Source organism: Protopterus annectens, chromosome 8.part0 (genome assembly GCF_019279795.1).
Source record: "Protopterus annectens isolate FY-2018-M chromosome 8.part0, PAN1.0, whole genome shotgun sequence".
Lineage (NCBI taxonomy): Eukaryota > Metazoa > Chordata > Ceratodontiformes > Protopteridae > Protopterus > Protopterus annectens.
The window spans coordinates 820,987,903-821,012,874 of NC_056741.1; positions in this window are offsets into that span (position 1 = coordinate 820,987,903).

Sequence of the window (24,972 nt, forward strand, 5' to 3'; positions counted from 1 at the left end):
TTAAGCAATTTTCAAAAAAACTGGCCAATGGAAATGCTCAATACTGAGCTTTATTTCAACAATCCCCAACGTAGATGGGTCCTTGGCTACATTCTTCTGCCACAAAGGTGCAGAGGTCCCTCCTAATGTAAGATGGCTGTTTTTAGTGCTCAGATAATGCTAAACAGTCTAGATTCAACAAATCTGAATCTAGCCTATACTATAAAATACACAAGTACTGGAAAATACAAAGTGCAGGAAAAACAGTCTCAAACAGCAAACAGTTGAAACAGTGAAACAGCAAATCAGTTTAAAATGGCAAAACAATTAAAACTATGAGGCAATTCAGTAATACACAATTTAAAAGTACAGTACAGTGAATAAAAATAGTTATATTCTTGTAGATTTCAGAGGATGCCTTGGACTTACATTTGGATTCACTCCAGAGATCAGAGAGAGCACACCAGTCCTACAGCAGCTCCTGTAAACTGAGAACAGGCCCTTACAAATGTGCAGCCTAAATACAAGCTAAATTTAGCAATTTTCAAACAAAGATGGCCAATGGAAATGCACAATACTGAGCCTTATTCCAACAATCTCCAATTCAGATGGGTCCTTTACTACACAAGGGAGCAGAGAACCCTCTTAATGTAAGATGGCTGGTTTTAGTGCTCAGATAATGCCAAACAGTCTAGATTCAGGAAATCTGAATCTAGCCAATGTTAGAAAATACACAAGTACTGGAAAATACAAAGTGCAGGAAAATGGTCTCAAATAGCAAACAGTTGAAACAGTTTAACAGCAAAACAGTTTAAAACAGCAAAGTTAGTTCACTGGATCATTAATAATAGCTAATACAAAAACTAATCTTTTCCTACAAGAAATACAAGCATTATCATACAGCAAGATAATTCTACTCCATATATATGCTAAGTCTGTGCATTTGTCGTCCTTTACTGTATACCACTCAGTTTTTATATTAGTGAAAGTCAGCCTGTTATATTTCCACAAATGCAGAGAAAGGTATAAGAAAGGGAATGTATCTACAGAAGTGTACTGTAGGTTTAGGCAAGCAAATGAAACAAGATTCTAGTTCTACAACCACTTTAATGTCAGCTCGGCATTTAGCAGAATGTTTCATTAGAATTTTTTTACAACAATATAACTGCTAAACGATGCAGCCCCAAAGTTTCTGTTGGAATATGATTTTGTACATTACATATTGAAACTACACTGTAGAATAACTGATTCTGTTGGCAGATGCTATGTCGTTGAGGCCCATTAGGCTTTGCTGTATAGCAAATAAAAACAGAACATGGAAATTGATAAATAACACTTGACTGGATTATTTTTTTCTACTGTAGTGTCCAGATAAAAAGCTATTCTAATCACATGCCACCTTGAATTGTCCCATGTAGTTAAATATACTGCCCTTTTAGGGGAGGTCGTTGGATGCTTCTGCATTACTATATGCAAAGAAAACAAAAATTTCAGGATACCATCCTGGGGTTGCCATCCATTCAGTTTTAGAGTCCCCATCCCCCATTGTCATGCAGTTCTTGTTTCATTGCTAGTACTTTTCTGCATTCTGTTAATTTATGTAAGACATTTCATTCTGCTTTATTTATCACCACTAACTTCTTTCCTAAATATGTACTTGCCATATTCCAACAAACTGCCATCACGTGTCTTCTGGTACAAACTATATGCCACTTGATTACTCTCTTTAGTATGGTTTTAGCATTATTTATATCTTTACAGAAATGGGACCTCAAGATCTGCATGCAGTAATCAACATGAGGTCTTTAAGAAGAGCAGAGAGCTCCTTCATTCTGCTGACCATACTTCTCCCCAGATATTACAGAATGTTCCCTTCCTATTATTACTAGCAATGAATTTGTACTGTTGACATATCTCATGTAAGTATCTCAAGGATGGTTTCCACTTTAGCTAGGGAGATTAATTAATCATTACTTCACATAACCATATAATAAAGTAATTTACTTGTAGCACCAGATGTTTTTCTTCTAAGTCATGTTACATGGGCTGTCCTTTTTATTAAATCTACATTAGCATTTGTTAGGCCACATATGGAAAACTTGACAACTTCGGATTCCTCCTCTCGAGGTCTCCTTGTGCATTTGGCCTGTTGCAGATCATTCAGTCTTCTCTAAAAAGAGTAACTGCTCTGCTGTTGGGTAACTAGATATTGATTTAGCAATAACCTACTACTGTGTGAGAGTATCACAGGATTTATCCACTGTTGGTGTGGTTTGATCACGAGGGTGAAGTCTATGATTCTCACACCAGTCATGAGGTTTTGCTGTCATACAATGACATTATTTGAGAAAGAAGGTGCTTATCTTTCTTAAATAATTAAATGTCATAAAGGCACATTAGTGTTCTTCCTCTACTTCCATGTGTACTGATGCATGGTGCATGTGCGTGACACATACGTTTTTCACATTTACGCAGTAGATGAGTGTAGCACAAAAGTGGCAATTGTAAAGAGGGCATCTCCATAAAGGTTTGTCTTTGTGTGTCTCTCTGTCTCTCTGTCTCTCTGTCTCTCTCTCTGTCTTTTTTTTCCTCTGCATTTGCTAAGAATTATGAAACTCTAATGTTTGGAATTATTGCCTGACACAAATCCTCATTCATTTACCAGAAAAATCAAAAATTTTACAAGGACTAGGTAATAATATAAGGAAAATCATGGATGTTTTGCAAAACTCTGGACAGTTGAGAGGTATTATTACCAGTAGTACAACTGAGTGTAAAGCTGGTGTTTGTCTCAACTATACAGGGTTTTGCAGAACAACCTGATTTTTCTCACATTTTCCCTGTTCCTTGTAAAGTACATTAGATACGGTATTATCTAGTATATGCCATTGGAAAATTCTAGCTGTTCAACAGTGCTTTAGTGGCTTTTCTTCTTTCCATTGTGATATAATCATTTTACAATGACCACACTGACTGAGCTATCCAATCAAAATGCACGTTTTTGAATAGTAAAGCCATTTTGTTGTATAATATAGAACACTCCCAGACTATTGTGTACGCTTGAACCACAGCTGTAACTACTCATGCCTTACTGTAGATGCCATTTACCATTACTCTCTATGTCATGAGAAAAATGTACTCAAACTGAAAGTAATCAAATATAAAGATATTCTCCCTTTCCTTGAGGTGTACTGATCTTGTTGCTGTTTAAACTGATTAGAAGGTGCCAAGTCCCCCACATGAAGGTATGCAGACTTTATCTTGTAATATAAAAATCACTGTTTGAATTCTACTTTGAAAATTGTTTTTCTTTTCAGCTTTGTATCCTATTTGAACTCCTGGTACTGTTGCGATCTGTTATGTTTTATCGAGACTACTACATCCTTCACTCAAAATCTATCTGGTCTTTGCATTAAATGTTTTCTCTCTGGTACCATGTAAAATCTCTTTTTAAAGTCTGTATTAGACACATCCCAGAGTCCATCCTTGGTTTGTGGTTTTAGTCAACCAGCCAATGTGCTTTGTCAAACTTATCTGATATTACCTTCTTTTCCTGCATTCATGCTGCCTGTGTTGGCCTCTGTGTGTTGAACAAAGAGTTGTTTTTCATAAGGGGTTCCATAATCTTCATTATTACAGAGCCCAGTGAAAAGGATTAGCATCAGCTATGGATGTGAAATAAAGATCAGAAGAACAACTTCAATAAGTCAGTTTTACTAAACTGTGTCCATTTGAAAACCTTCTAAGGGAGGGGCCTTTACTCCCTGGGGTAAAACAAGTATATCCCAAATTAAATAATTTGATGTTTATACTGATTTATTTTTATTTATTTATTTATTTTATTTTATTTTACATTTGTTGACTGGGTAGGTCCGACTGAAAACAAAGTCCATTTTCAGCGGAGGCCTGGGGAGATAAGCTCCAAAACAATACAAGAATGATAGCAGTTGAGAAAAAAAACATTGATTATATATAATATTAAATTTTAGGAATAAATGTAGTTAAGAAAGGGATACAGGTAGAAGTACATTCAGACAGTCAGTGTTACAAATTTCCAATTTTTTTGAGGGTAATAGTAGATTACAAAAAATAAATTAGATAAGTAAATTACATACATTATTTAGATTTAGTCAGGTTTGTCACAGTGGCATATCCATTTTCGTTCCAGGTGTTGTTTGACTGAGGCTTTAAATTGGTCTGGGGAGGAGAGCATGGTTATGGCATCTGGAAGTTTGTTCCAGGTTCTACTTACAGAACTTGCAAATAGGGCCGTACCAGCAGCATTGTTAATTTTAGTTGTTTGTATTTGTAGCTTATTGGATGAGTGAAGCAGTCTTGTATTATTATGGGGGAAGATGAAGTGACTAAGGGCTGGAGTATTATTTGGGTTCTTTATGATTGTATTAGTCAATATTAGCAAGTTATACTTGACAAGATTGGGAAATTCCAACCATCCAAGTTGTTTGAGGTTAATGCAGTGGTGGGTTCTGAAGGGAGAGCCCGTAGCAAACCTGGCAATGTGATTATAGCAGGCTGTAAGTTTATTAAGTTCAGATTTACTTATGTTTTCTAGAAGGGGGAGGCATAAAGGAGGGTTGAGAGTAGGTGCGAGTGTGCAATGGCTATTTTAGCTATGGGGGTGAGGAAGGATTTAACTCTGTAGAGTGAACCAAGTTTTTTGTTTATGGTTTTGATTGTCTGGCTTACATGGAGGTCAAATTTTAAGTAATTGTCTATAGTGATGCCTAGTAGCTTGGTATTGGGGTCAGGAGAGATGACTGTCCCATCATTAGCTTGTATGGTAAAGGAGAAGGGTATGGACCTTTGGGTTGGTGGAAATATGAGCATTGTGTTTTTTTTGGGATTTAGTAGTAGGTGACGTTTGGATAGCCAGTTTTCTATAACAGTAAAAGTAGCATGGGTATCCCTTTTTAGATCATCTGGAGATGTGGCTGAGCAGATCAGAGTGGAGTCATCAGCATATTGGATACAGCTGATGTTCGGTATGATAGTAGGGAGATCATTAATAAAGATAGAAAACAGTAGTGGTCCTAGTATGGAGCCTTGTGGAACTCTGATAGTGTTGGATAATAGATTTGAGAACTTATTCTGCCAGAGGACTGCTTGTTGCCTGTCTTTGAGATAGGATTTATACCAGAGAAGGGCACTGGGATGTAGACTGAGAGTTTGCAGGGTTGAAATCATAAGTTGATGATCCACCATGTCAAAGGCCTTGGAAAGATCTAGGAAGAGGGCAGACGAGGTGTGGTTATTGTTGCGGTTATCATTAATGGTATTAGTGAAGGATAATAGAGCAGTGGTTGTACTATGATGTGGTCGAAAGCCGTGTTGGGTATCAGCCATCAGGTCGTTCTGGAGTAGATGTTGCATAAGTTGTTTGTGTATACATTTCTCCATTATCTTAGCAAGTGGGGAGAGTATGGCTATGGGTCTGTAACTTGAGTATTCAATAGAGGGACCTCCTTTATGTAATGGAATAACATAAGATGTTTTCCAGATGTTGAATACATGCATGAGTCATGTTTTGCTGAATCACTGATCAAATATCTGGCATGCTATAAAACTCATTGAGCTAGTGAGTATTTTAATCTGCTTACACCAAAAACAGAGAAAAGTTCCAAAAGGATGTTGCTCTTTGATAAACAGGTTAACACTCAGCTGATGACCCCAGGGGGGGCCTTTCTAAGCCTTACAGTGCTTCCCAAGAATCAAACCCTGTATCTTGCATCCTTAAGGTAAATACCTGAACCATTACACCGACCTCCCAACCTAAAATAAATGCTTATTTTCCCTTACATGTATTCAAACTCTGCACCTACTGCTCATGAAGCCGTATCTCTACCCATTTAGCTATGAGGTTATAAAGTGTGCAGTGACCTTTCTAACTGGTACATAAATATAAGGGTATATACCTCAAAGCACCTCCATGATGAAAGCTCCTACTGGATTTTGTTGCTTTCTGTTAAAATAGATTTTGAAATTTTGTGCTGAGATCTAGCTAAAGAGGGTCACACAGTGGCCCAGAACATAGTGTTGTTGCCTCAAAGCAAGAGGTTTTCTGATTCAATTCTCAGTTGGGGTGCCTTCTGTGTGGAGTCTTCATGTCCTCCCTGTGTTCATGTGGGTTTTCTCTGGGTGCTCCAGTTTCCTCCCACACTCTAAAAACATGCAGTAGTGGATTGGACACTGCAAATTGGCCCTGGTTGTGAGTGGGGGTTTGAGCGGTATGGAAGAAAAACTGTGGCATTGCTAGCCATCCAGTGGTGTTTGTCTTGGGTCTAGATGATTGTCACTCTTGAGGTGACACCCTGACCGCATGTGAAAATAGGAACAAGGAGCTGTAGATGGATGGATGGATGGATGGATGGATGGATGGATGGATGGATGGATGGATGGATGGATCTAGCTAAAGAGAATCATGTTAACTCTCTTTACTGTTCCATCACTGTGAACTGGAATCACATCTGTCCTCTTCCATGTCAGACAACTCCAACTTCTCAAAAGCATTGTTATAAATAGTTTAACTAATTCTACCCTTAGTGTCTGTAATACTTCAGGATGAATCATATTTGACTCCACTGCCATATCTACTTTTGGTTTTAAAAACTCTCATTTGGCCATAATCTTTTCAAATATTTCTGCAATCTGAAATTGTTAAACTTTCGTTCCCATTCTAAAAGAATGTGACCAAAAATAAGCGTTCTTTGTATCCGCCTTTACTTTGCTACAATCTGCCCAACAGCCTTGTTATCATTTCCATGTTTTCTTCAGTCATAAATATATCTATAAAATGACAGTTATACAGTAACCCAGTTTGTGATTCTTTCTTTAAATCAGACCTTAGGTATTTAGTTTTTTCCTGCCTGCTTCCATTTTTAACTGCTGTAAATCTTTTTTCCTTTCACGTAGAGTGTAGCAGGCATGAGAAGATCACACTGCAAGCCATACCCACATGTGAAATATTGCAATATTTTATTATGAGGGAAAATGTGCCATTAGCCAATCAGGAATGTAGATATGGATTTATATTGAAGGTCCTTGGTATGATATGTGAGAAACTCACTACCAGGGAGGGTGAAGCCTCATGATATGGTTTACTTAATAAAAGACAATTTTCTGCAGTATCACAAACTGCATACTTCTTTTCTGTTTATTCAGATAAAGGCAGAATGGCAAAGCTAAAAATATGCAAATGGAAGATCTGTATGTATAGAACAGGTGCATAAGAGAGAGGTACATGTTTTGTATTTATTGGATGCATTTTGATCATGCATGACAGTTACAGGCTACAGATAATTACTAAGAGATAGTACTAACGCATCTGCAATTACCACGTTTAGAATACAAATACTGAATAAATAGTGTGATTTTGATTCAAAGGGCAGTTCTGTAGTCTGTCAGTAATGGTTATGTGCATTCCTGTAAAAGCAGAAAATGTGTTGCTGAAAGCTGTAAAAATATAAATAAATAAATAAATAAATAAGACATAAAGCGCAGAGCATATAATGATAAGACTGAGCTTATAGTTACCTATACATATGAAGACATGGCCATCTTAGAGTCAGATCATGGCTAAATAGTGTAAAGGAAGGGAACAAGAGAATATAAATGGCCGGAGACTAACACCAAACTGATATGTAATGCAAAAAGACACAATTCTTTAAAATAATTAAGTAAAAAGAGTGCAATTAGTTCTACTGGTGTATGCTTCAAAAGACAATGAAATAACCGTATGATAGATAAATGCGACCAACAAACCTTGTTTAGTGGTAACATGTAGGAAGATGAAAGGCCACCTACGTTAAACTAAGTAGCTTTCAGATGCACTGCGTAAACCATAACTTTATTAAAGCAGGATAATGTGCTGCAGTTTCCTTTAGTATCAGATAATTATTAAGAAAACTCAACACCTTTTTGGGCTCTAAACTTTGAATGAAAAATGGGGAGGAAGTTCACATTCACAAACAGCACATAACTGAAGAGAAAAGGAGAGAGGGGTGCTGTGATGTGTGTGTGTGTGTGTGTGTGTGTGTGTGTGTGTGTGTGTGTGTGTGTGTGTGTGTGTGTGTGTGTGTGCATGAGCGACCATATTTTTGCCTGTGAAGGGGGAGCTATACATATGAAAGAGTTACGCTGTTGTCACATTCCTGGTGTAAATTATTTTCCTTTAAATTTAAATAAAAATTTAATTTTAAATTGAATCAGTTGTGTGCCGAGCACAGCAAAGCAGTGTTCAGTAAAATTTTCAATGATACAGACTGTACTTGAGATCTCAGTGCAGGTCCTCAAATGGACACACAAAAAAAAATAACTTCTGCCTAAGGCAAAGGTTAATGAAAAATGATGCTTGTAAGAAATTCAAGGATGTATGTAATAAAATAAATAAATATAAATATATCTAAAATACCATATAAAATTGACTAGTTTTACTGCTAAGAGAAATGCATTGCATTTTAAATTAATTCACATTTCCTGCAAAAACTGAAATCTAAATGATGGCATTAGTTGACATTGATAGTTTGTGGAAACTGTGTAGTATGACTTAAAATGCTTGCCTTATTTGTTACAAGCATTCCAGAGCAGAATCATGGTACCGTCTTGTGTATGGAATCTAAGGAATTTGTGAGGAGTACGTGCTCAATGATGCAAATCACAGAGAATGTGTTCTGCCCCCTGAAAGGTGCCAGAATACTAGAAAATTCTAAATATTGTTCATTATCTCCATATGGTAACTTTCTATATTTTGATTTATTACGAATCCTTCTTTTATGTACTGCAGAAATGAGTCTCTAGCAGACTGGTGTCATAAGAAAACTTTTCTGTATCTGGATGAAAAAGCACTAGTATAATTATTAAAAACAAAGCAAAATCTTTCCTATGCAGTGTTCACTGAAGCAGTTACTATAATGTTTTCTCATTCCATCACAGAAATGAATGTGAGCCACGGAGAGGGTATAAATGCACAAAAGCTGGCAAGACTGAAAGATATTCTAATCCACTGAGGAACCCGGGCTAAGCCACAAGCAGGATTGCCCTCAACCATCCGTTTTTCCATTATCTGCACTGTGAAGTCTTTATTTTTAAATGTAATGTTACACCTCTGTGGAATGACACTATCCAGGTAATCCATAAGTCAGATGATTTTCTCCATTATCCATTCTAGTAACACAGCTGAAAGACTTGTAAATTTAGTGAATATACATCATTGTTCCACTGTGTCCATGCACGTTGTCTTCAAAAGGGAGAAGGATCCTTCACAGCTGTTAGAAATCCATAATGTTCTCCTCATAGCCTGTATTATGCTTAAAAAAACTGACCACCTTGAAGCTAACTTTAATGAAATCACAGTGTAATCACTGCACCTGTGATTACGTGGAATTCGAGATGAGACAGCATTACCAGTAAACAAGTACCTCACAACTCAGTTTGCTGGCATGTTTAGGCAAAAGCTTTAAAGATGAGAATCTAAAACTTTATACTTTGCACAAGGACTTGCATCCTAAATGTCAAGATTTTGAAATAATGGACAGTGTAGAAATATAGTACTCCTTTCATTTGCGAAAAAAGATGCAGAATGCCCTTGTAAATCTTAAAGGGGCTTTCCAACAGAAGATCATGAGAGCAACTGAATTTAAATGAGTCCCAAAGCCATCAGATTCTAACAGCCCAGCAGTCATTCTTCCCATTACTGCCAAATATTAGAGTCTGTTGTCTTTCCGCTTTTCCCGATCAGGGGTGCCTTTGACATATTTACCTTTACTTACTTTTTTGATATGAAAATGAGATAAAGACTTCATTTGCACAATGCCACAGCTCTTCTTGCCAGTTTGTTACACTGCACCATTAAGGTTCAATGTTCTTTTTCACAGCTCTGGATCACAATTTGTGGCAAGGGGAGAGACTATAAAGGAATAAATCTTTCCCAGAGAAGTTTTGTCTTAGTCTCATTTGAACTTTGCCTTCATACAGTTATTCCTGATGCATTCAAGCTCTTACAAACATAAATATTACAAAAGGGTTATAATACAGCCATTTTCCATGCCATGATAGCACAATAATGTTTGCTGTTGCTAGATCTCTTCATCTGATGAGTCACTGTTTTGTTTATTGTCCCTGAACTGTACAGCCAAAAATAAAGAGAGAAAGAAATGAAAGAAAATTCATATGCAAAATTTATCCGCACCTAGATTTAACTATTCAGCTATATATAGATCTCTATTTATCTACTTTTATGTGTGTATATCAGTCCTTTGTTGGGTTTATATCACATTATCGAAATTCCAAAATGTCGAACACCATAATCTCGACCTTGGAATCTCGAAATGTGATATACTCGAACGCTCAGAACAGCAAATTTTTCCAAGGGAAAAAAATTTGCTGTTCCGAGAATACACAATCACAGCACAAGCACACCAAAATACATAATCCATACATACACACTTCATAGAACCTTATACTAAACTGTACATGCACTACTAGCTATCCACTTACCTTAACCTAACGCTAACGCTAAGGTCCCCTAACTAACGCACACTCACTTTACCCGCTTCCTAACTCTAAGGTCCCTAACAAATGCACAATCACCTTACCCGTTCCCTAACCCTAAGGTCCCTAACTATCGCACACTCACCTTACCCACTCCCTAACCCTAAGGTCCCTAATTATCACACACTCACCTTACCAGCTCCCTATCCCTAAGGTCCCTACCTATCACACACTCACCTTACCTTGGTCCGTTCGCACACTTACCTTAACCCGGTCCACCACCTTCGCACCACAGTCGAGGGAATAGCGAAGCCGCAGAAACAGCCCACCGAATACTTTCCCTAGGAAAATATTCGGTGTTCTGCAACTTCGCAATTTCAAGTGTTTGTTGAATAGGTGTTAATATTAGAACATTCGATGTTTTAACACTTCAGTGTTCTAATATAGACCCTCCTTTGTTTATATGTATATGTTTTCATGGATTCACTTTATATCCCCGAAATACTGAAATGTCAAAATTCAGTATTTCAAAGCTATAAAGTAAAATTTTTGAATCACAGAAAACTCAGAAGTGCAAAATTCAAATTCTCGCACACCAGAGATTTTGAATTTCACGCTACTACAGCACACACACACGCCATCCTCCCCACACACAAACACAAGCTCTCTGCTACATAAAACAGGGGAGCAAGCCCCCCTGCACCCCCCCACATCCCCCTACTTAAATATTCTAATTCCGAGGTCGTACTACACACAAACACACACACAACATCACCACACAAGCTACATTCTGCTTGCACACACACACATCACAGCAACAAAACACACTATCACACACCACAGCCCCTACCCAAAACCCTTAACACACACACACACACACACACACACACACACACACACACACACACACACACACACACACACACACACACACACACTTACCTGAATCCGTAACCACAGCAAAACCTCAGAAGCACAATTCGAGGTTTTGAAATTCACGCTTCTGAGCTTTCGCTCTTTTCAGGATTCCACTTTATGAGCTCGAAATACTGAATTTCGACATTTCAGTATTTCGAACTTCTAAAGTGAATCCATTTATTTATATATATATATTATATATATATATATATATATATATATATATATATATATATATATATATATATATATATATATATATATATATATATATATATATATACATACACACACACACACACACACACACACACACACACACACACACACACACACACGCACACACACACACACACACACACACACACACACACACACACACACACACACACACACACACACACACACACACACGCACACACACACACAAGCAAACATTCACTGTGGCTGTTATTCCTAATGTACTTGCATGCTACCCAAGATTGTGCAAGTGTTTTGGTGTACTGTACTTGGGGAATATGATTTTGAACGTGCTGTTGCTGTACAGTGCTATGGATTATAAATGAACAGCGTGGTGTACTATATTTGGGGAAAATGATTTGGAACATGCTGTTGCTGTACAGGGCTATAGATTATAAATGAACAGCTATTGATATTCACACTACATAAAGTCTACCCAAGCAGCAACCCTGCAATGCCCCTGTTGATCAAATTGCACCTTTTGCTTTTGATGGAAGGCCATACTACTTCTTAGCTATCTACAAAAAAGGCTTGCCTAAGAACTTCAAAAGGAAATAAACTGCCTATATTCAGGAAAAAGCTATTAGAATATCTTAGAAACAATACAACTGCATCTGCATAAGAAATACATAATAGCCTGCAGCAGACATTTGCTCAATATCACCACGATTGCCTACAACAAATTCCACTGGATGAGGAACTGTGGTTCGATACTACTGTCACCTAATGTAAAACTCATGCAATCATGTATAAATGCAAAATATTACTACATGATTTTAATAGGTGTACTTGTCATTCAGGACTTACTCCTATAATACATCAATTGAGGAATTTTGCACTGCATACTTTTGCTTTGTGCTACGTGTATTCCATTTTTTTACTTCCTTTTAAACATTTTATTATGAAAATGGCATTGTATATTTTGCTTGTTGCCTTCTCATTTTTTTAATTTCTTTCTATATATTTCATAGTATAAACTGCACCGTACATTTTGCTTGCTGCTTTTTGCACTTTACTGTTTACACATTTAGTTTATTGTATCTTTATTCTATAACTAATTGATTATTAATGTCTTTCCCAATTTGGCATGTGTCAAAGTTGTAGCGAGTCCAAGAACCAGCCCACTAACCCAAGTAACAAACGATAATGGTTGTTAATTACATGAATACTGGTTTGCATTGGGAGCATGTTAATATATGTACTATACCCCAAAATTCAAGTCAAAAGGTAGACACATACTGATGAAAAAAACTGTCATCTTTGACAGTGATGAGTAGCAACATGGAAGGCTGATGTAACTATCAAAAATGTTCAGCAACATCCTGTAACCTGTTCCAACACACTGTTTAACTTCCAGTTTTGGTTAATCACACCTTGTGAAGCATGGCATCTATATTTACTCTAAAGGAATACAAGCCAGTTACTCTGGCAATGGCATTTTGAGGAAAATCAGTTCAGTGAAAATGTTTTGCCAAAAACATCACTTTCACCTGTAGTGGGCATTTCTCTTTTCTTCACCATTGTGTGACCTCAGAGTAGAATATTTAAATTTGGGGGCATGGGATGTCCCCCCACATGTGCTGCAGAGGGGCTTGCTCAGCAAAATAATATTTATGTTACTGGTGTTTAAGAGAAGCAGTGTTAATGTATTGACATGAATCCAAAAGAACATTCTTTTTTTTAAGTCTCATTGCATTTCCTTTTCTATACATAACTAAAGGAAAACAAATCCTCAATTTCCTGTTAGTGTCAGCTGTGCTGGTCTTCCTCAGACTCCATTGGTAAATAAAGCATTATCACTGTGCACAAATTACACTGTAATTTTGGACCTTCCATCAAATAGAACTCAATCATTCTTCACATTCCACTTCCAAGTTTGTAAGGTGGCTCAGCAAGGACAGAACATTGTTGATAGAAGTCTAAAAGGATTTAATTAAATGCCCAAACCTCTTAAAGCATGTCAGCTAAGCATAACTTACATTGAACAAGGCTTAACGGTACTTTTTAAAGATTATGCTGCAATTTTATGTGTCAAAAGTTACTAAATCCCTTCAGATGTTAGAGCAGATTAATAATGTTGCAAGTTATGGAGCTACACAAGACAATTGTGCATGCTGTGGTACCCTGGCTGTAAATCGCATATTGTACCAAATCCTGACTTCATCAAATACTTCCTTTAATATTGGCAGATCCTAGATCCCAGATCCCAGATGTCACACTGCTGAGTGTGTAAATTATTTGCTTATTCTACTTTATTTTTTACACTATGTTAAACTCTGTCTTCCTGGTAAAGTTACCTTCAGCAAACTGGTCTAATAGATAGGGTCAGACAATGAATGGTCTTCATATCTTCAAAACATTTCTTGAAACTGACATGACAAAGGATAATACTAGAGGTGGAGTTTGCCAGCGAGCACCTGTGCTGTTACAAGGTGAATAATAATGTTGTGTCTTTTTTGCTATTACAAGTTGTTAGCCTACTTTGATTAACCTTTTGAGTCTTGTATAGACTTGTGTTTTTGTCTTCATAGGATCATAGGACATGCAAGGAAACTGTTTTGTGACTTTATACATCTTGCCAGTACCCACCCTTAGATTATAGTTCATTTTACAAGGAGGGTTGGTCCATTGAACTCTAGAGTGATTTTATGAATACCCACACAGTCACGCAGTTCCTGTTTGAATGAAGATAATGTATCATACTGCTGAATTTGTAAAGGGAGTCTATTCCAGAAGTGGGAAAAGCTCATGAAGGTTTAGAACCCTAGTATTTGTGGGACTCTTTGATTTGTAGAGATACAAAAGGTGCAGGACCATTGGGTCACTACTGGCATGAAAACAAGGCATGGCATAGATCTCCCCTCAGGAATCTATAAGGTACTGTAATAAAGGGACAGAGTTTTGACCCTTTCCTGGTAGCTTAGGGTTTTTAAGACACTGATCTTCTTACTTAGTAACCTGTAGTGTCGTTTTAGTTGCTTGATATGTCTTGTGAGGTAATCCCAAAATGAAGATTATATCCACAGGCCTAATCAATACTGAATATAAGGGAACAATTACTTCTTTAGATCTGACAATCAGCTGTGTGAAGTACAAGGACTTTCTGACAATTGTTATTACATGATAATCAAAGGTGAGGGGAAATTATCAACGCAAGTTTGGAGTTGGGTGTCGTCTATACTGTATGCTGGGGGAGAGGTTGTCAATCAAATGTGACAATATTATACATTTTAGTCTTTAATTTGACTCTATTTTTAGTGATCTGGACACTCACACAACAAGATCTTGTTGAAAGACTGGGGCATTGGAAAAGGACTTGACAAAGACTCCCAATTTATAGTTATCTATAAACTTAGTTAGCTGGAGTTTTTGGTTCAAGGTCTGGAGATCAAAAAAGTAAATAATAAACAAAAGGGGTCCCAGCATTGATCCCTGTGCTATGAAGGACACCACTGGTCACTTTCATACTTTCTGGTGAGCCACTTGCTACCCACACGGTGTGGCTTCAGTGTTTTAGCCAGTTTGCTATACATTTTATGACATAGGGGTGTATTTGTAATTCATTAAGTTTACTAACTATGTTAGCATGGATAATGGTGTCAGACACCTTGGCCATATCAAGGTTCTACATGTGGATAGCAGGACCAATGTCAACAGCCTGTGTTCCCCCTATGAAGAAGTTAAGCAGTATCAACGAACAGGCTGTAGCATTGACATAGGCAAACTGCTGTAGGCCTAGCCTGATGAAATTTTAATATCATAGTTTATCAGGTCAGCTATAATATGTTCCATGGCTTTGTAAATGAGATTCTTCAGGCTGATTGGCCTATAATTCCTTGGGTCAGTTATAGGGCCACACATGTAGAATGGCATTACTACTGCTGTATGCTAGACCTCTGGCACAAAGCCAGTGGTTAAACTCAGATAAATTATTTGAAGGAGTGGCTCTGCCAAGGCTTGATTATTATGTTTATTAAACAGCCAATCATATTATCAGTTCCAATGGAGGAAGAATTTTTAGTCTTGGAGAACACCTTGGGTCCATATTCTTTAGTAATGATCTGTGGGTGGGGGGGTCTAAGAGTTTCAGGGATAAGTGGTCTTTGGATAATCATCTCTGGGATAAAATTTGCATCAAATGTTTTTGCTAGTATGTTGCAAATATCTGCTGGATCAATGTAGATGATATTATTATATTATGAATAAGTTCAGAGCAATGTTAGGCATTATGTCTTTATTTCCCAATATAGTTAAAAGAATGATTTGTAATTGTCCATAGCTTCAGATGCTAGCCTTAGTTCACAGGCTGCTGTAGTAGACCTAATAGTATTTTTTTCAAGATTTTAGTCAGTTCTCTATATTATTTTTGGTATGACAGACTTTCAGGAGTTTTTTGTTCTTTTCCAATAAAGTTTACTTATGCTGCTAGACAATGAAGTTGGTTTGTTTTTTAAATTTATCATTATATTTACACCTTGCTATGACTACCAGTTCCATACATTTATTTAAGTGGGCATAAAACACCTTTTGAAATTACCTGCTGTGACAGTGTCTGGACTGATGGTACTACAAGTGATTTTTGAAACTTTCTCATAGAATTTGATGAGATTAGTATGTTCAAAATTCTAGAATTCTAAGATATTGGTTTCAGTAGGTTTAGGGATTTTGAAAGTGAAGGTCATTAGTTTATAATCCAACTTAACCGAGGAGGAAGGCAGCGGGGGAAGAATATGCATAGAATCTATATTTGTAAGGTCCAGGCCAAGAAGACTATGCCCTGTATGGATTTGTTAGCAATCTAGTCCAAGGAGTTTTTGTTTATGAAATCTTTCTAGTCCAAGAAGTTTTTGTTTATGAAATCTAAGACTTATAGACTCATAGATTAGTATTAGGCTGATTGCCTTATAGGCCATTTGAAACCTAGTCAATTACCCTGTGTGAGAATCAAACCCTGCGGCTTGTGTCTATAAGGTAAACACCTTAACCATTATGTCATCCTCACTATCCTACATTGGAGGTATAGGTTCTCCAGTTTATCAATTGGTAATTAAAGTCTTCCAAAATAATTGTGGTATTGTTTATATAGAGGAACCTTACATGATTTTCTGTGAAACAGAAGATGTCCTGTAACAGGCTATTAGCTGATAGTTGGTCCTGTTTATTGTAGATACAAGCTTGATGAGTTTCATTTGTGGTACCTAGGAATCTATTTAGAGGTGATATGGTCTCTTATAAATATGGAGATGCCACCACAGTTGCCAGTGAGTCTTAAGACATGATAGGCACAAAATCCCAGTATAAAGGGAGTGCTTTCTCAATATGTAAGCCAAGTCTCAATAATTATACATGTATGCATAAGTTTCAAATGCAGGTAAACCTAAATGTCTGGCAGTTTGTTATTGAGACTTTAGACATTGAGTAGACCTGCCTTAATGTGATCCTGTTTGGATTTGATATGTTAGTTATTTTGGGCTTTCCATTACGTAGACTTTTTTCTACAAAAGGCACAATGAGAGCAGAAGAGACTTTAGCCAGTATACAGAAGCCTTGTAACGAGAGATGTGGGCCATCCTTTGCAAAGCAAATAGGACTGTTGTGCATCTTGCCCCATCTTAGCACATACTGGATCCCCATGGAATGACAGCAATGTTTTAGTCAATTGTTGAAGCCAATTGCTTTTTTTTTCTTTATACCTAGGCTTTATTATTGGAGTAGGAAGAATATTTTGGCCTTGTTTAGCTATGGTTCAACATCCATTGTTGCAACACTTCTACTTTCAGTGTTTTACATTGTTTATTGCAGCCTGATGATGCAGCACAACAAATTATACAAATAACGGATTGCTGAAGCTTGAGATTATTATTCATCCCCTGAATGTATTTATGATATGCCAACCTGAAGTGCTGGCAAGCTATCGGTTTAAGTATATTTAAGTTTGGAGAATTCACTACACTTAGCTGATCTAAAATTGTGTATAAATACTAGAAATTTGGAATTTTTTTGTCAGCCAGATGTTGTCATAAATATCAGTCAGAAAGTAGTTGTAATAAAAACGAAAGTCCTAATAGATGGTAAAGTAAGATGAATTACTGATTTACCACCCGGAGTACTCAGTATAGGAAGAAATAAACGTACAATGCTCATATCTCCAGCTTTCACCTTAACATTACCTTTGCTTCTTGCAGGATGGCCCACACAGTGTGACTGTGGGTAAATGGAGCTAGGATGCATCCAATAAAGTACAGGCTCTTTGAACTGACTGTAGGGGTGGTCACAGTGAGACATTTCCTTAAAATCAACTTGGAATGACTGCATTTTTTTTCAGTAGAAATTCTTAGCTTGATATCATTTTAGGCTTTAACAAAAAACTTTTAGAGGTTCTAGGCACCAAACCCTTACATAGTTCATACGTATTTTATATGAATTGGTTTGCTGCAAAACAGCTTCTTTTTTAACTCAATCATAGTAGTGTAAAGTAAAAGTTTTTTGTTGTTTTATGCTGCTTGGTAAACTCAAAGCTTCAGAACTACTAGACTGTATATGGGACAGCTAAGTCTGCTCCATTTTACAAAACCTTAAATTTGACAATCTACGTGGGCTGCAGTTTAGTTTACTCTTGATGCAGTTCTCTCCCAGCTGCCATAAATATCCATATGAATCAATATTTTAATCCTGTCAAATCAGTCAGGAAAACATGAAGACATTTACTCTTTGTAAATTTACAAAAATATGATATGCGTCTCTGCCTTGATTAAAAAGAATTAGCACTGTATGTTGAGACAGGATACTGTCTTTCATACTTTGTAAATCTGACAAAATCACACAGCTGTATGAACTGTTATATTTCCAGCAAGTAATGCAGCATATTTTTGTCTGTGTCTAAATTGGGGGGTTTACTAAACAAAGAAACATATACATTATAGGCTGATAAAAACATTTGGCCCACAACATGCACTCACTACTACGCCTGTTACTTAAACTGCTTTGTTAGGTAGCAAAGATGACCCTCTATTTACTGCTTTGCTTTGTAGGTTTTGATCTTGGTATTAACAGTGACAGCATTCTTTGTGCCTCATACTTTTTTGTGTGTTTATCATAAAATGTGTGGCTTTCTGACAAATCACTGTGGACTGAAGTCAATAAATAATGACATACATTTGAGTTTCAGACATTACATCTTTCAGAAAATGCATGTTAACACAAATCTTTTTATTCTAGCAACTTTTTGAGTTTACACAAAAAAATATTTAAAATCTGTCCTTATTTTTGGGCCTTTGTCCCCCATTATTTTACGATTTGCCCAGATTTCTTGTGCTACAAGGTTGAGAGTTATGAGCAACAGGTGTTTGTTTCACTTTGGTGACTGGGCAGCTTTTTTCCAAGTAGGCCTATAGACTGCTCTGGGGAGACCCTAGTTAATACTTATGTTGAAAGAATTAGTGTAAGACTCTGGGAAAATTCCCTAAGTGAGGACCCACCAACAGGAAAAATGGTTATTGCTTCAAACTTGCACTAAGCTAAATGAAGGATTATATAGTCTGTTGTGCAGTAGAGTTTAGAACAAAGCCTTAATAATGCCAATGTCACAAACCGATCTAGCTTGGAAGCAGATGTAGCTGAAAATGAAGCAGTAATTGCAGTTGAGTAAACACAGGTGTCAGTACTTTTGCATCATGCTGAGTTTGTGAACAAGGAAGCACATCAAGGCAGTATGTAAGCATTTGTTGGGGTGGGTAGCACATTGAGCTGTTAAGACAGGAATAATTTTACCTATTTTTGCAACTCTTCTGCTCACTGATTTTTTTTTTCAGTATTGATTTATATTGGAGAAGGCAAGTAGCCTCCTGAAACAAATTGAAAACAGAAGAAAGAAAGTGACCAAAGCAAAAAGTTTGAGAGCACTACTATGTGGATATATAAGCATTTATAAATTGGATCTGAAGGTATTAAATGTAATCTTTTTGCTAATCAAGTAAAGCAGAAAAAGGGGCTTTCATAAAGAAAACATTGTGTCTGTACTGCAGGGAAGGCAATGTATATCGGTAGCTCTATATACAGGTACTTTATTTCAAGGATTTTCTTGTTTTGGTGCTTAAGTTTTAAGTTAAGATACTTTTGCTATAAGTGGTGTTGGAACTAAAAACATTTTTAGTATCAGTGTTCAAATTCTGTAGCTGTTAGAACTTTTGTGGGGGAAAAAGTATTAGTGTGAGATTACAGGAGCCTTGGAATATTTTTCCTTTAAACTAAACCTAGAGATTGAGTTTTGTGAAGAGATAATTATTTCTGATCTTTGGTAGATGATTTGCCTCTCCCCAGTCTTTGTAAGAAGATGGTCATCCTCATAAAGGCTGTGGAAAATTCAAGTGTGCAGGGACAGTTATAGCATCACCCATGTTTTGTTTGAGTGCATGTGTACATGTATTTTATTTCCTTAAAAAAAGGAGTTTATTCTTTTATTCTGCCCAGCCATCTTGCTGCCACAGGTGGTAGCCTTAAATGTTTACATGCATACCTACATATTGCGATGGACACCAGTTATGTTTTCACTTTAGTAACACTGCAAAACTTTCCTTATTTGAACTGATGCACCTTTTTTAAGGTTACTGCCTTCTCATAAGAGTTCATCAGATGATGAGAAAGAAAAGTTAACATACCAGTAGGTTTATTTAGTCATGGATTGGAACGATATGACTTAACATTTCCACTGAGAGGTTACTTGGTAGTTAGGTTAGTTATAAATGGTTATGAAATGGACTCGGAGCTGTCTTAAAGATATAACAAGGATGTCTGTAAGAACTTTTTAATGGCCTTTTAGACCCTGTTATAAGAATATTTCTATATTTCATCAGACCATTTATGTTTAGCATTATATCTGTAGAATGTGTATAAGCCTTAAACACTGACCACAATAAGCGAGAGCCAGTCTAAAGTACTAGAATATTTGGATGGTTTTGAAACTATGTCCTGTGTTTGACGTATAGACGGTTAAAATAAGCTGATTAGTTGGTGCCAGAAGGGAGATTAATTGCAACATGGTTTAACATGAAATACTCACTATTGGTCAGTCTGCTTATTATATTTGGTATATGGTATATCCTGGTGGATGGCCACCTACCTGATTAAACCAAGCACAGCATGAACTAGCCGAGTGGAGTTATTTTGTAGGCTCACCATTTGTAAGGCAGCTGGGTGGCACACATTGGATGGGTGGATATGGGCACCTTAGACCTTAGCAGAGGAAGTTAGCTTTGGGACATGGAACATTACCTCTGTTGTTTAGTATTTACCAAAGGCATACTTGAGTAAAAGAAGACTTGACTTAATACTGTAGCTTATTAAAACTGTCAGATAAAGACGTTAAAATCCAGTTTTCTGCTAGGTGATAAATGTTCTTTGCATCAACAACTTTGAACATGGCAACTGGTACCCTCATTGGAGCACTGGTGCCCTCATTGGAGCACTGTCACCTCAAAACTGAAGAAAATATAAAACTAATCATTGTAGTTATGCATTAAAAAGGTTATTTTGGAACTTTCACTTGAAACAAGGTGGTTATCTTATGAAATCTAGAGGTATGTTGCCAGAATGGAGAGGGACATGCATTACATTGAAATGCTTGACTGAAGCAACATTCTGCTGTACTGTAGGTTTTCATGCTATATTGTCAAAACCAGTGTCCTGTGCTCCTGTCACAGATACATAGGTGAATCTGGTGTTTGTACTAAGGTTGTTGGCTATGATTTTTGCAACGTTAGTCTGGTTATAATGTCTGATAGATGAGATGTTTGTCAGCACATGATGTTTTTAAGAATCCTGTAAACTACCGGAAGTTCTCAAAGCATTTCACAGTCAAATGTATGATGTAATTATGCAGGGCATGGCTTTGAAACGTTCCTCTAGTTTGTAGTAGTGCATTCCATTCAATTCAAAGAGGCAGGTGAATGATAATGAGAATTGTTTTTTCAAAATTTGAAGAGCTTTATGTCAAACATGGTTAATAGGTTCATGGGTACATCTCTGGTCATTTACAGCTACATGGACTACAATGGAATCGTACTGGTACCTGTGGCATAGTGACCTGAATGAATGCATGATTTACTATCTCCAGATAAGCAAGTAACAATGATCTTCTCCTTGGTCAGTCTGGTTAAAGGAGCATCAGGTCTAGGCAGTCTTTATCTTGTTTAAGAAGATTGCTTTTAAGTGCCTCAACATACATTAGTCTGTGTGCGTTGTGTGCTGTTATCTTATATTTCCTTCCATTGTGCTTCTATACGCTTTTAGGATTCTTATTACTACTCTACCCATTCTTCTTACATAAACTGGCAGTTTATTCTGTTCTGGTATCAGGCTTATTACTTATTTGTTGTTACACTTCTAACAATCTTGTATGCCTAATAATTATAATCGTAAGTATTCTTGTACACTGCATTTTACTTTCACGTGCTATAATGTTGGTTCTAATTGCCATGCATGCTTTTCCTGCTTTGTTATTCTATGTTTCTTGTCTTATTAATGTGCACACTAAGTTTACGTTATTGTATGTATTTACTGTGGAGCTTTTCTCCCTGGTTCTCCACTGAAAAAAGGTTCTGTCCCAGCTGGACTAACCCAGTCAACAAATGTCAAATAAATAAATAAATGTGTGGTGGATGTTTTGTGCATGGTTCGGACAGCCTAATATGCACTTGCAATCCGACAGATTTTCAGTGCTTTTGCAAGGAAGAGTGGGCAAATATTGCCAAGTCAAGATGTGCCATGCTGATAGACTCCTATCCAAGAAAACTGAATGCTGTAATTTAATCAACAGGTGCTTCAACAAAGTATTAGTTTAAGGGTGTGCATATTTATGTAACCCAGCTTATTGCATGCTTTTTATTTTTTATATTTTTCCCCTAACAGATTTGTTTGTTTTTCAATCGAATTGTACAGGTTATAGGTCACATTAAAGGTAGAAAAAGTTTTGTAATTATTTATTGTGGTCTCAATTTTTATATCACCAAAACCTGGCATTTTAACACTTTTTATATTCACTGTATATATTGTTCATAATTATGTTGAGTACTCTAATATTTGTTGTGCCATCATCTTAGTTATGGCCAGTTGTTTATTTTTTGCAAAAAAAAAAATATATATATATTTTATAGTCTCACATTGTAGTATAGGACATTGGTGAAACTCCTCACAGAGCACAGATACTTCTGCACAGCTTTTATTGTATAAAAATCATAGTGATCAGCTAAGAGCTGAAGCCCTGACTATGCTTCATGCAGCCTGAGTCTGAGCAGTAGCTTGGGTATCATATGGCGCTGGCATGGAAGAAGAGAGGAATGGCAATGATTTGAGTGCTCACCTCTCCTCAGGGATGGGGAACGTGACTGATAATCTGCTTCCTGTATCTATACTGGAGAGAGGGGTTTTGAACAGGGCTAGGCATGTGGAGGGGATAGGCAAACATTTCCTTGTTAGGACACAGAGAGGAAAAATGCATAAACCATGCTGTATTATATATGTTGACCAATTAAAATAAGGAGCACTGACATGTTTGGACTTTAGAACATAACTTGCTGGAAATTTTGCACTTCCCAGCTATTAGTGTTCTGGCAACCCGAGCATGCTTTGCATAAGCTGTGGAACTGAATGAGTTTGAACATTGTGGAGATCCATGTTGCTAAAGAATTGTAGAACACAAGGAAAATATTACATGGATTTGGAATGAAATGTAAAAGCAGATATTCTTGTGCATTTTACTTTTGTTCCTATATAAAATACATGATATTCAGTAAGTAACTCTTGGCATTGGAATACTCCTCTCAGCAATATTGATTGCCTTCCTTGCTTTCCTCACCATCTCTTTCTCTGTTCCTCTACTTTCTTATATTCATGCTCATCTTATTATGTAAATAGTATTTATGTATTTATATATGTAGAGCGCTCATATTCTCTCCTCCCATCTTGAGTTCAGTTATACAGTTGTACTTCTGTGTTTTTTTTTTTAATATATCCATCCATCCACAACCCCTTTCTTTAACAATGGCAATTATGTACAGCCAGGGTTCTATGTAAATGCATACACTGTCATACTTTCATTTACTCATTGTTACTTTTGCTTCACTAATGTAAGCACTGCTGATGTACTGCCCTGATGAAACTTCTGTACTGATCCAGTTGTCATGCACTCCTAATAGCATTTGTACTAGCATCATCTTTGTAGAACAGAGTGTGTGTATGTAACTTTAAGAAACATTTCCAGATGTAATCAAGTGTATATACACAGTGAGCACATGCAGGCAGCAGTGCCATTTTGAGAGAACAGCCAGACTGTTAACATGTACGAGTGTGGTAGTTAGTCTGTTTATAACTTTATTTAAGTTATAAAGCCTCATTCCTCATGTATTTGTGTTTAATAAAGCTGCTTGAATTGAACCCACAACTGTTCATCTGTTTTATCTTGACCAGATGAGTGATATATTGTCTGAACCAGAATTGAGAGTGCAACTTCTTCAAGCCATGAGGTGCAGAGTTGAAGGTGAAGGTATATTATGCAGGCTGGGGGATAACAGAGCTCAAACAATGAAAAAGGAACAGAAATGAACTAAACATAACCAAAACTTGCATGAATGATTTATTTTGCAAAGGAAATGAAATGGACCATTCGTAAGGTAAGGTACAAAATGCATTATTAAATGAAAGGCACAAAATGCATTATTAATTAAAATGTTTGAAACTATGATATTTGATAAAACTAGCAGAAATATTCATATGGGGCACAGAATTACCTTTGGTTTGCATACCGAGCAGGTTTTAAAGTAAAATAAGCACAAGAAAAGTATAATGAGCATAAAAGGTTAAATGGGCATAAAGAGTACAATAAAAAGGCAAAATAAGCTAAAAGAGCAAGGCAACTGCATTAATTTAGTAGAAGATCATGCTTTGGGCATAAACTACTATTTTGCATTTGCCAAAGCCATTCAAAGCATAACTAGAGTTGTTTGAGATAGTGTGCAAAGTGTTTGCTGAGTGTGTGCTTTATTATGGTGCAATTATTTCAAAAAGTTTGCTGTGTGCAAAGTACAGTTATATTGCAAAGTGCAGTCAAAGTACAGCCATTTCAAAAAGTTTCTTTTGCTGTCTACATTTATTTAGTGCCGTCATGCGTTTCTTAGATTGTACAGATTTATTTTGCAAAGTACAGCCATCTTGAAAGGTTATTGCACTTTGTACAGTTTGTTTGCAAAGTACAGTCATTTTAAAGTATTTCTTACACCTGATAAGGAGTGATTTGTGCAAATTACAATGATTTGTAAAGTATTCTTGTGTTACGGA